Here is a 10,270-nt window from a genome sequence, read left to right on the forward strand (position 1 = left end):
AAACAAAGTTGCAGAATTCTTTGCCAGGTACTTTAGGAAATCGTGAAGATAATTCAGTAATAAAGCAAGGCTCTTCTCATCAAGAGGTGTATAGGCCAACATTGCACCAATCCGTACAAATAATCTCAGTAGATGAGGTGCTCCATACACCTGGGACATGGGCGCATCAGGGTGATCTGCAAGGATCTCAGCATACTGTGGTCTCTCAAACTTGTGGAGCAGCTGAGTGCCCAACATGACGTTGAAGTATTCTTTTATACCTGCCACAACTTCATTCACAGCATACTCCTTATTATCGGTGTTTCCTCAAGATTTCTTATAATTTGCATAATCCTCCAGAATGGAATCCACATTCTTCTTAGCAGGAAGATAAAAGAGCTGTTTTTGTCGGGTAATTAAGTCCCAGTCATCAACAAGCCATGGTTTTAGTTCTTCAGGAATCTTTACTTTAACTTCAACTCTGTTCATAAATGTTTCCTCATTTTCAACAGTAGGATCTACCCGGGCCCTTTTCTTCCAAGAAGGCGGGTGTCTCATTGGTACTGCCACCATCTCCATTCCCAGGTGTTTTCTGTTTGTTCTTTTTTGTTTTCACTTCAACATTTTTCTGTTGCAGACCAGATGTCTTCTTTCCTGGTGCAGCCCTTCTCATCTTGCCCTCTGCATACTGCTTCTGATTGACTTTTTGAAGTTCTCGCTGTTTCTGCAGATTGGTGTCCACGTATTTGAGTACTCTGCTCTCTGGAACCCATTCATCCCGACTAGAGGTCAGGAGAGGGTGGTGTACTGAGGGAGCTCCTTCAGGAACAGGAAAAAGGGCTACAATATCCTCACGTGTCTTCAAAGTTTTTTCAGAGCGCCTGGGCCTCACAGCACTTTTTTTATTCCAACCACTGTAATGTATAAAATACTTCACTTTCTTATCCTTTATGGCAACTTTCACACACTTTGCTTCATAAAGAAGAGGTCCATGAAAGCACAGCACTCCTTCACCCTCCTGAAATTTAGGCTTCGGATCCTGCCTCGGCACCATTTATAAGTGATTCGCCGCCTCCTCCTTCTCCCACCACCCCCGACTACCGCCCCCTACTCTCTACTCCACCCAACTCCCTTTCCTGTAATATATTCTTTATCTCTATAAGTTCTGTTTATTTTTCAGTGTGTCTCTCTTTCTTTTTTTGAGAGACTTTTGGCTACAGGGTGTGTGCACCAAACAGGGCCATCGTGATGTGCACCAAACATGATGTGCTTTCATCATGAAGCAATTCACCTCCAGCCTCAGCCTGCCCAGCCAGCCAGCCAAGATCACTGGGGCTCCAGGGAAGTCTGAGTACTGGAACCCAGAACCTTTCCTCTGTGGATCCATTTTCTTTTTTTTCTCTTTGATTTCGATTTCAGTTTATTATGCCATTTAAATTTAGGTAAATTATGATGTGGGTGCCAGTGTGGCACAGCACAGGGTCGCCATGGCAGAGCTGCAGCAGCTCTGGGCCCCGGAAGTGGTGATCTCTGTGGTGAAGAGCCTGGAGCAAGAGAACATCCAGAAAATTCCAGGGCCTCATGTTCTGGTGCAGCGCTGGCTGTTGTGAGGACAACCAGGCATCCATGCAGCAGGTGCACCCGTAACTCTAGCCCAAGCCCAGGCCTTGGTGACCAATGAGCTGGAGAACTTCCAGGACCACCTGGCCCAGTGCACCATACATTGCAATGACCGAAGATTCCATAGACACAGAGGAAGGAGCCTCAGGTGAAGTGACAGCTGGACAGTTGCGTGTCCAGGTGTGTGGATGACCACATGCACCTGATCCCAACTATGAGGGATCACTGTCATCTACAGGGAACTAAAAGTCCTTGTCAGTGACCTTTGAGGCCAAGGGCAGGAATCTACTTTAAAAGAGCAATGGGAATTTTAGTCTTTAAGAGAAGTTTATGATGAAATTAGGGATGGCAACAAGTTTAAAGCATGTGTCACTTGCCTGAAAACATTTTTTTTTTAATCTTTTAAGTCTAGAGAGTGAAATGGAAAAAAAAAAAAAAGGTGCTAAAATTTGGGTCAGAGAGAGCACAAGAGAGAGTTTGAGAACCTGAGTTTCAGGTGGAAAGTGCTTGTCCTGACAGTAAGACTCTCCCTTTTACCAAGTGAGAGCCTTCCGAGGAGCTAGATTCTTCCTGAATGGTACTGACATGTGGGAGGCTGCGCACCAGCGAACATCGCCGGTTTCTCAGAAAGCAAACAATTACACAATGCCAAAGGCCACAATTGGTTCCCTTCAAAAAAACTGACCTTCGAAACCATACTCTGATCGGCCACTTCCCATAGCAAATTAGTGAGCTTAGAGTCCCTCAGATTTGCATAATCCGGCACCTCATGATTGGTCCACAGAAGCAACCAATCATAAACCACCTTTTACAATCCTTCGTTCAACCAATCATGGCCCACCAGCATGTATATAACCATGATGCCTGACTTACAATCGCCAGATGGCCAGGAAGACGACACAGACGACCAGGAAGATGACACAGATGACCCTGGAGAGCCTGAAGATCTGAAACACCACACAGTCTCTAGACGACCCGGAAGACCCTGAAGAGTTGTAACACTACATCGTCTCTGGAAGACCCTGAAGAGTTGTAACACTGCATCATCTCCGTGCTGTACCGTGCTGCTTACAGTAAACGGACGACCCTGAAGACACTGTGTCGTCTCTGTGTTGTAACACTGCGCTGCTTGTCCCGGCTCTCACTCCTTCCCTCAGGAAACCTCTTTGACCGTCCCCTGGGTCGGGACACTGACATACTGGCTGGTTCCTCTCACCTGCCTGTGACCTGGTGCACTTTGAGGAGAGGTATTTCTATTTGTTGCCAAGCTGTTTACCAGTAGTACCAAAGCACCATTTTTATAAGTTGTAAAACTCAATTCATGAAGACACTAACTTAGAAAGGGTAAAGATTTCTGGGTCTTTGTTTTGCTTGGTTTTGTCTTGTATACAAGGGCATAGAGTAGATGTCAATGCAGAGTTGGGAGGGAGAGTAGTTTGGATAACAACTTTGAAACAGTTCTTTGTGGATATCCTTTACTGGCCATAAGATGTGGATGTGCATTTCTTCAAATTCTTACACAGCATGTCTTTCAGCCTGGAGACAAGGTGAAAACATACGTAACAGCACACTGAGTGTGGAATGCAGAGGTTCCCTCTTATTGACTGGTCCTGAAGCTGTCTACACAGAATGACAAGACAATCTTACAGTAACAGTTTCCCCTTGATAGGAAGGGAGATTTTTATTGTGATAGATACTGGAATCCAAGAGTGAACAGTAAAAGAGTAACAGCTGGTTACTTAAGAGAATTGTGAACTACTAGATGTGGAACACCTGGTTTTTCTAGAACAGACTAAAAGTCTAAACCAGGCATGGCTTACTTAGCTCCCTGAGTTCCCAGAGTCCTACTGAGACAATCCCCTGGCCACAGAAAAGTCTAGGGGGGAAAAAGTAAGCAACTTGACTAGGATAAACTTAGGGCAAAGGAGGGGCGGCCTGGGGCCTTTGCAACATGCAGTGTTCCTGCCCCAGTGTGGCACCTTGTCCTTTTGATAAGGACCTTGTCTTTTTGTCAGATTACTACTTGAAATGATAACATAGCCCGTCTGTTTGCTGTTTCAAGGTTTTCTTAGTGGTTTGGTATTTTTAAAAAGTTTAACCTCCTCTTCTCCCCCCAAAAATGAGGTAAATGATATTTCCATTCAAACATTTAGCGAGTATTTGTTGGGCACCATTTCTGTGCCAAGCCCTTTGCTGGATCCTAAATACACTCATCTTTGGTGGCAGTGGTCTTGCCATCTCTCTTCATGTCATTACATAAATCCAGCTGAGCTTACTATTCATATTATGTCTCCACTTGAAAGATTATCTGAGACCTGGGACTGAAGAACCCCTGAGTTTAGGAGTAGCTATTCTAAGAGCGCTTTTGTAATCCCTGTTTCTTTTTGTGTGTGTGCATGCATATTTTTATTTATTTATTTATTTATTTATTTATCCTATTTTTAAAAATTGCTTTACATCATTTGGCTTGTAAAGAGAACTTATCCAACATAACATACACCTCCGACCCAGCCAGGTGCGCATATTATATGTAATCATCAACAGGCAATAAACCATTTCTGTGCCCCAAAAATGTCTTGCCTATTTTTCCCCCCAATTTCCTTCCCTATACTCTTCCCTTCTCCTACCAACTCTCCACACTGTCTCCAGTGTCTATAACTATTTTCACTGCTTTTATATCCTACAGTCTCTTAATCTCTACCATAGAGTGTGAACAATTGGTATATATTAAGTGGAGGCATACAGTATCTCTCTTTCATAACCTGGCTTGCTTCACTCAGTTATATATCTTCTATATTCAACCAGTTTCTATCAAATGCCAGGGCCTTGTTTTTCTTTTCTTTTTTTTTTTTTTTCCCCCCGACTGAATAGTATTCCATACAGTATATGTGCCACACTTTTTCAATCCATTCAACTGTTCGTGGACAGATGAAGCAATTCTGGGGGGTGAATTGTTTCATGATGATCCTGTTTGGTGCACACATCCTATAACAAGATAATTCCCTTATTTGAGACATAGTTTACAAAAATATCCCATTCTGAGGGTTGTCGTTTCACACTAATTACTGTGTCCTTGACTGTACAGAAACTTCTTAATCTGATGTAATCTCACTTGGCTATTTTGGGCATTATTGCCTGTGCTTTGGGAGTCTTATTTCAGAAGTCTTTTCCTGGCCAGATGTCTCCCAGAGTTTCCCCAGTGTTTTCCATCAATAGTTTTATAGTCTGACGTCTTAGGTTTAGATCTTTGACTCATTTTGAATTGATTTTTGTTAATGCTGAAAGATGGCATCCAGTTTCATCTTTTTGCAGGTGGATACCCAGTTTTTCCAGCACCATTTACTAAAGAGGTTTTCCTTTTTCTACTGGATTAACTGAGATCCTTTGTCAAAAATCAGTTGACTATATGTTTTGGGGCTTATTTCTGGGGTCTCTATTCTATATCATTGGTTCATCTGTGTTTTTGTGCCAATACCAATTTGTTTTGATTATCACAGCTTTATAGTATATTTTGAGATCAGGGAGTGAGATGCCACCCACTCTACTCTTCTTGCACAGTATTGTTTTGTCAATCTGGTGTCTTGTATGATTCTAGACAAATTTTATGATTGTCTTTTCTAAATCTGCGAAGAATGTCTCTGGTAATTTGATTGGAATTGCATTAAATATATAGATTAATTTGAGTATAATTGACATTTTGATGATACTAATTCTTCCAATCCAAAAACATGGGATGTCCTTCCACTTTTTTGTGTAATTTCCAATGTCTTTTTTTTTTTGGAGAGGTTTTTTCTATAGGGCGTGTGTGCTCACCAGACAGAGAGAGACAGAGAGACAGAAAGCGAGAAATCACCCCCCAGGGGGGATGGCCACACCGCAATCCCTTCTCCTCCATTCTCCTCTTGGGATCTTGGGCATGCACACACATGTGCCCGGTGTGAGTTTTAAGCCACCAGGACTGGGACACGAACCGTGGTCGATTATGTGGGAGTCCAGCGACATAGCCATTATGCTAACTGCTGGTCCTGTAATATCCAATGTCTTTTTAAAGATTTTCATAGCTTTCCTTATACATATCTTTGACTTAGTTAGGTTTAATCCCTAGGTATCTTATACATTTTGTGACTATGGTCAAAGGGATTTCTTTCTTCAGTTCTACCTCATTCAGCTTGTTGTTCATATATAGAAATGCTATCAATTTTTGGATGTTGATTTTGTATCCTGCCACTTTACCATATTCATTTATTACTTTGAGAAGTTTTTTCATGGAAACCTTTGAGTCTTGTAAGTATTACCATTATGTCATCTGCAAATAAAGATATTTTAAACTCTTCTTTGCACTATTTGAATACCTTTTATATTATTATCTTTTCTGATTGCGTTGGCTAAGATTTCCAGCACTATATTGAAAAAGAGTGGAGAAAGTGGGCAGTCTTGTCTAGTACCAGATTTTAGTGTAAAAGCTTTCACGTTTCCCCATTCAGTATAATGTGTAATTCAGTATGATATAGGTTTTTCATTTATGGCTTTTATTGTGTTGAGAAATGACCCTCCTATGCTAATCTTGCTAAGAGTCTTTTTTTAAAATTTATTTATTTATTTTTACAGCTTTCCACAAACATTTACTTTACATATCAGAGAAAATTTTGTCCATACTCCATAGTTCTTGACAGTTAATAAATAACTTTCAAATTTTCAAAATACTGTATTTTAAAGATAATGTTCAAAATATTTCTTATAATTTTGTATAATTTTGTTTGTGACTCTATAACAGCAGAAACAATATGGTTTTAAATATTTTTGAGAAAATATATACATATCAACTATTCAAATTGTTGAAAAGCAAATGCCCAGCACATTAGTCACACATAAACCTTCTCAATTAACCCCTGCCTACCAAGAACTCTGTGATATACCATCTGCCAGCAAAGATCAGTCTTTTTCTTCCTTCAAAGTCTTTCTCAAGAGAATCCTCTGGTGTGGTTTCTCTTTTGCCGTCTCCACTGATTACAATGCTAGGCTGGAAAAGTCCAGGTTATTTTATGTTATAAATTCCTTTATATATCTTCTCTAATCTTCTCTGCCAGGCAGAACTATTTATGGTGCCCAGCCATCTTTCTAAGAGCTTCTGTTGGCTTACTTGAGATTCACCTTAGTTTCATAGTTTTCTGATTGATCTTCAAGTATGACATTCTAGTCAAAGCCCTATCCAATAATGAGTATTTCCAATTTCTGATTCAATGCAACAAGCATTATTGAACTTATGTAAAAAACCTTCTGCCACAAAATAAGAATACTCTTAAATATTTACAATTCAAGAGGGGTCAGGAAGGAAGAAAAGTTTATATTTCCAGTTAAAGAAACAAACAAGACAAATATTTTAACAAATTGCTGAACCTATCAACAACTCAAAATAAAGTAAAATGTTTAAAATGGGAAAACAAAGCATAGTAAAAAAAATAAGTAATGCTTTATTCAAAAGTCATAAAATTCTATTTCACCAGTTCAGTCTCACGTTCAAACTCTCTTCTGTTGAATATGCTGTGTTGCTGTGGTCCAGTCTTTCCATTTAAATCCTGGAAATTAGCATTCAACATTGTTATTGATATTTCTTGTCCCTAGCATTAAATTGGTTGTTTTCTTGGTTGCCTTCTGTATCTGTTTTTAGTTTTACTGATCGAACACTCCTTTCAGAATTTCTTGAAGAGTGGGTCTGCTACTGGCAAATTCTTTCAGGTCTTGTTTATCTGAGAATGTTTTTTATTTTCTTTTCATATGAAAGGAAATCTTGCTGAGTATAGTATTCTTGGTTGAAACTGTTTTTCACTTAACACTTTGAATATATGTTCCCATTCTTTCCTTGCTCGCAGTGTTTCTAATGAGAGGTCTGAGGTTAGCCTGATGGGATAACCTTTATAAGTAACCTGACATTTCTCTTTTGCCAATTTTAGTATCTTGTCTTTGTCTGTATATTTGGCCAGTCCGACTATGATGTGCCTTAAAGAAGATCTTGGGTTGATTCTATTGGGGTCCTTTGTATTTCTTGGGTCTGGATATTAGAATACCTCTTTAGATTTCAAAAGTTTTCTTCCAAGATTTCATGGAATAGATTATCAATGCCCTTAGTTTCCTCACCTTCTGGGATATCGATTATCTGGATGTTTGGGCACTTAATGCTGTCTAGTGTTTCTCGTATAGTATTCTAATTTTGGGGGTTATTTTTTCAGTTTTTTAATTGTTTTTTCTAGATCAGAGGTTTTTGCCTTCAACATCTGAGATTTGATTTTTTGCACAGACTAATCTGTTTTTAATACTTTAAAAAATAATTATATATTTTATTTATTCATTCATTTATTTTACTTTGACCAGAGAGAGACAGAGAGAGAGAAAGAGTGAGAAAGCAAGCTGCCAGGTCCAGGACTCGAACTGTGGTCAGCCGTGTGGGAGTGTCCAGCACCTTAACCACCATGCCACTTGCTGGTCCCTGTTTTTAATACTTTCAAGGGAGGTTTTGATTTCCTGAATGGCAGCCTTCATCTCTAATAGCTCCATTTGATTCTTTTTTATGGTGTATATTTCCTCTTTCAGATCATGAAAGAACTTCAGCACCTCCTGGAACTCGTCTCTTTTCTCCTGCATCTTCTGGAGTTCATTATCTTTCAGCTCTTGCACCTCATTTAGTTTTGTCATTCTGAATATTCTGAAGTATCTATCAGACGTTTCCATGAATTCTACTGTACTGTCTGTGGATGATGAGGGATTGTTCTTTGCCCTTAGGGGAGAAATATTTTCTTGGTTTTTCATGTTTTTTTTTTTTTGTACCTCTATGGTTGTTTCTGGTCATTCTGTGACAAAATCTCTCCTCCACAGTGCTTAGCAATGTGGCATCAACAGTAAGATTAGGAATTCAGATTTATAAAAAGAAATTTCTTTGTTAAAGTAGGAGGTTCAATAAGCATTGAGGATTTCAATGACTCTAAAAGTATTCAGATGCTTGGCTAATGTGCACCTAGGCCTATCTAGACATTAAGTGTGTGGAGAGTGAAGATTAGAGTAAGAAAATAAAGTTAAAAAAATATAAGCAAAAAGGAAAAAAACTAGAAAAATACTGTGAAAGAGTAAAAAAATGAAAACAACGTGGTGTACTAGCATGCCATGTGAAAACACCAGGAGACACCTCAGCTTTAAAATGGCTTCTGAGGGACCAGCAGTTAGCGTAATGGCTATGTTACTGGACTCCCCTGTAGTCAGTCACAGTTCATGCGCCGGACCTGGTGGCTTAAAACTCATGCTGGGCGTGTGTGCGTGTGTGCCCAAGATCCCGAGAGGAGAATGGATTGCAGCATGGCCATCCCTCTGGGGGGTGATTTTTTGCTTTCTGTCTCTGTCTCTCTCTGTCTGTCTGGCGAGTGCACACGCCCTGCAGCAAAAACCTCTAAAAAAATGGCTTCTGAAATTAACAAGTGAAAGAAAAAGCCCAAGCTAAAGAGAGGAGCTTGAAAAATTTCAATGAAAAAAATGTAAGATTTAAAGAGAGATAGAGTGTGAAACAGACAGAGAGACAGACAGCCAGAGACAGAGAGAAGGCGGAGGTCGTCCTACCTTGTCTGAATATTTTGGGAGTCTAGGAGATGGATTTATAACATGGCTTCCCTGAATACACCAGGACACATCTCAGCTTTAAAATGGCTTCTGAAATTAACAAGTGAAAGAACAGGCCCAAGCTAAGGAGAGGAGCTTGAAAAATTTAAATAAAAAAATTTAAAACTTTAAAGAGAGAGGGTGTGAGACAGACAAAGAGACAGACAGCCAGAGACAGAAGACAGAGGTCGTCCTACCTTGTCTGAATATTTTGGGAGTTGAGATGGGTTTAGAGCATGGCTTTCCTGAACACACCCAGACACACCTCAGCTTTAAAATGGCTCTCAGCTTTAAAATGGCTTCTTGTCTGAATATTTTGGGAATCTAGGAGATGGGTTTAGAGCATGGCTTCTCTGAGCACATCACTTGCTAAGAATCTTAATTATAAAGAGAAGCTGTATTTCGTTGAATATTTTCTCTCCATTGATTGAAATGATCATATGATTTTTATTTTTCTTTCTATTAATATGGTGTATTATGTTTATGGTCTTGTGTATGTTGAACCATCCTTGCATCCCTGGAATAAAGCATATCTGATCGTGATGAAAAATCTTTTTTTTTTTTTTTGACAGGTTTTTGTCATAGGGTGCATGCGCTGGCCAGAAAGACACAGAGAGAGAGACAGAAAGCAAGAAATCACTCACCAGGGGGTTTGGCCACACCACAATCCCTTCTTCTTCATTCTCCTCTTGGGATCTTGGGCATGCACACACAGGCACCTGGCGTGAGTTTAAGCCACCAGGTCAGGGACTAAAACTGTGGTCAGCTATATGGGAGTCCAGTGACATAGTCATTATGCCAACTGCTGGTCCTGAATAATCTTTTTTATATGTTGTTGGATACGATTTGTAAGTATCTTGTTGAGTATCTATATTCATCAGAGATATTGGTGTTTAGTTTTCCTTTTTTGTCAAGTTTTTATCTGTTTTGGGAATGAGGATGATGGAGGCTTCATAAAGTGAACTAGGGAGATTTCCTTCCTTTTGGATCTTGGGTTCTCTTATTTGTCACATAATTGCTTGTAGTATCC

At 39.7% G+C, this 10,270-nt stretch overlaps 2 pseudogenes; one reads left to right on the forward strand and one right to left on the reverse strand.

The window, feature by feature from the left end:
* LOC102470553 (mortality factor 4-like protein 1 pseudogene) overlaps window positions 1-1,105 on the reverse strand; it is a 4,372-nt pseudogene extending 3,267 nt beyond the window's left edge.
* A 361-nt stretch (window positions 1,106-1,466) lies between these two features.
* On the forward strand, window positions 1,467-7,601 carry LOC102470962 (protein FAM136A pseudogene; annotated as a pseudogene).
* Window positions 7,602-10,270: the final 2,669 nt, after the last annotated feature.

This window comes from Tupaia chinensis, unplaced genomic scaffold, assembly GCF_000334495.1.
Source record: "Tupaia chinensis unplaced genomic scaffold, TupChi_1.0 Scaffold143594_1, whole genome shotgun sequence".
NCBI lineage: Eukaryota > Metazoa > Chordata > Mammalia > Scandentia > Tupaiidae > Tupaia > Tupaia belangeri.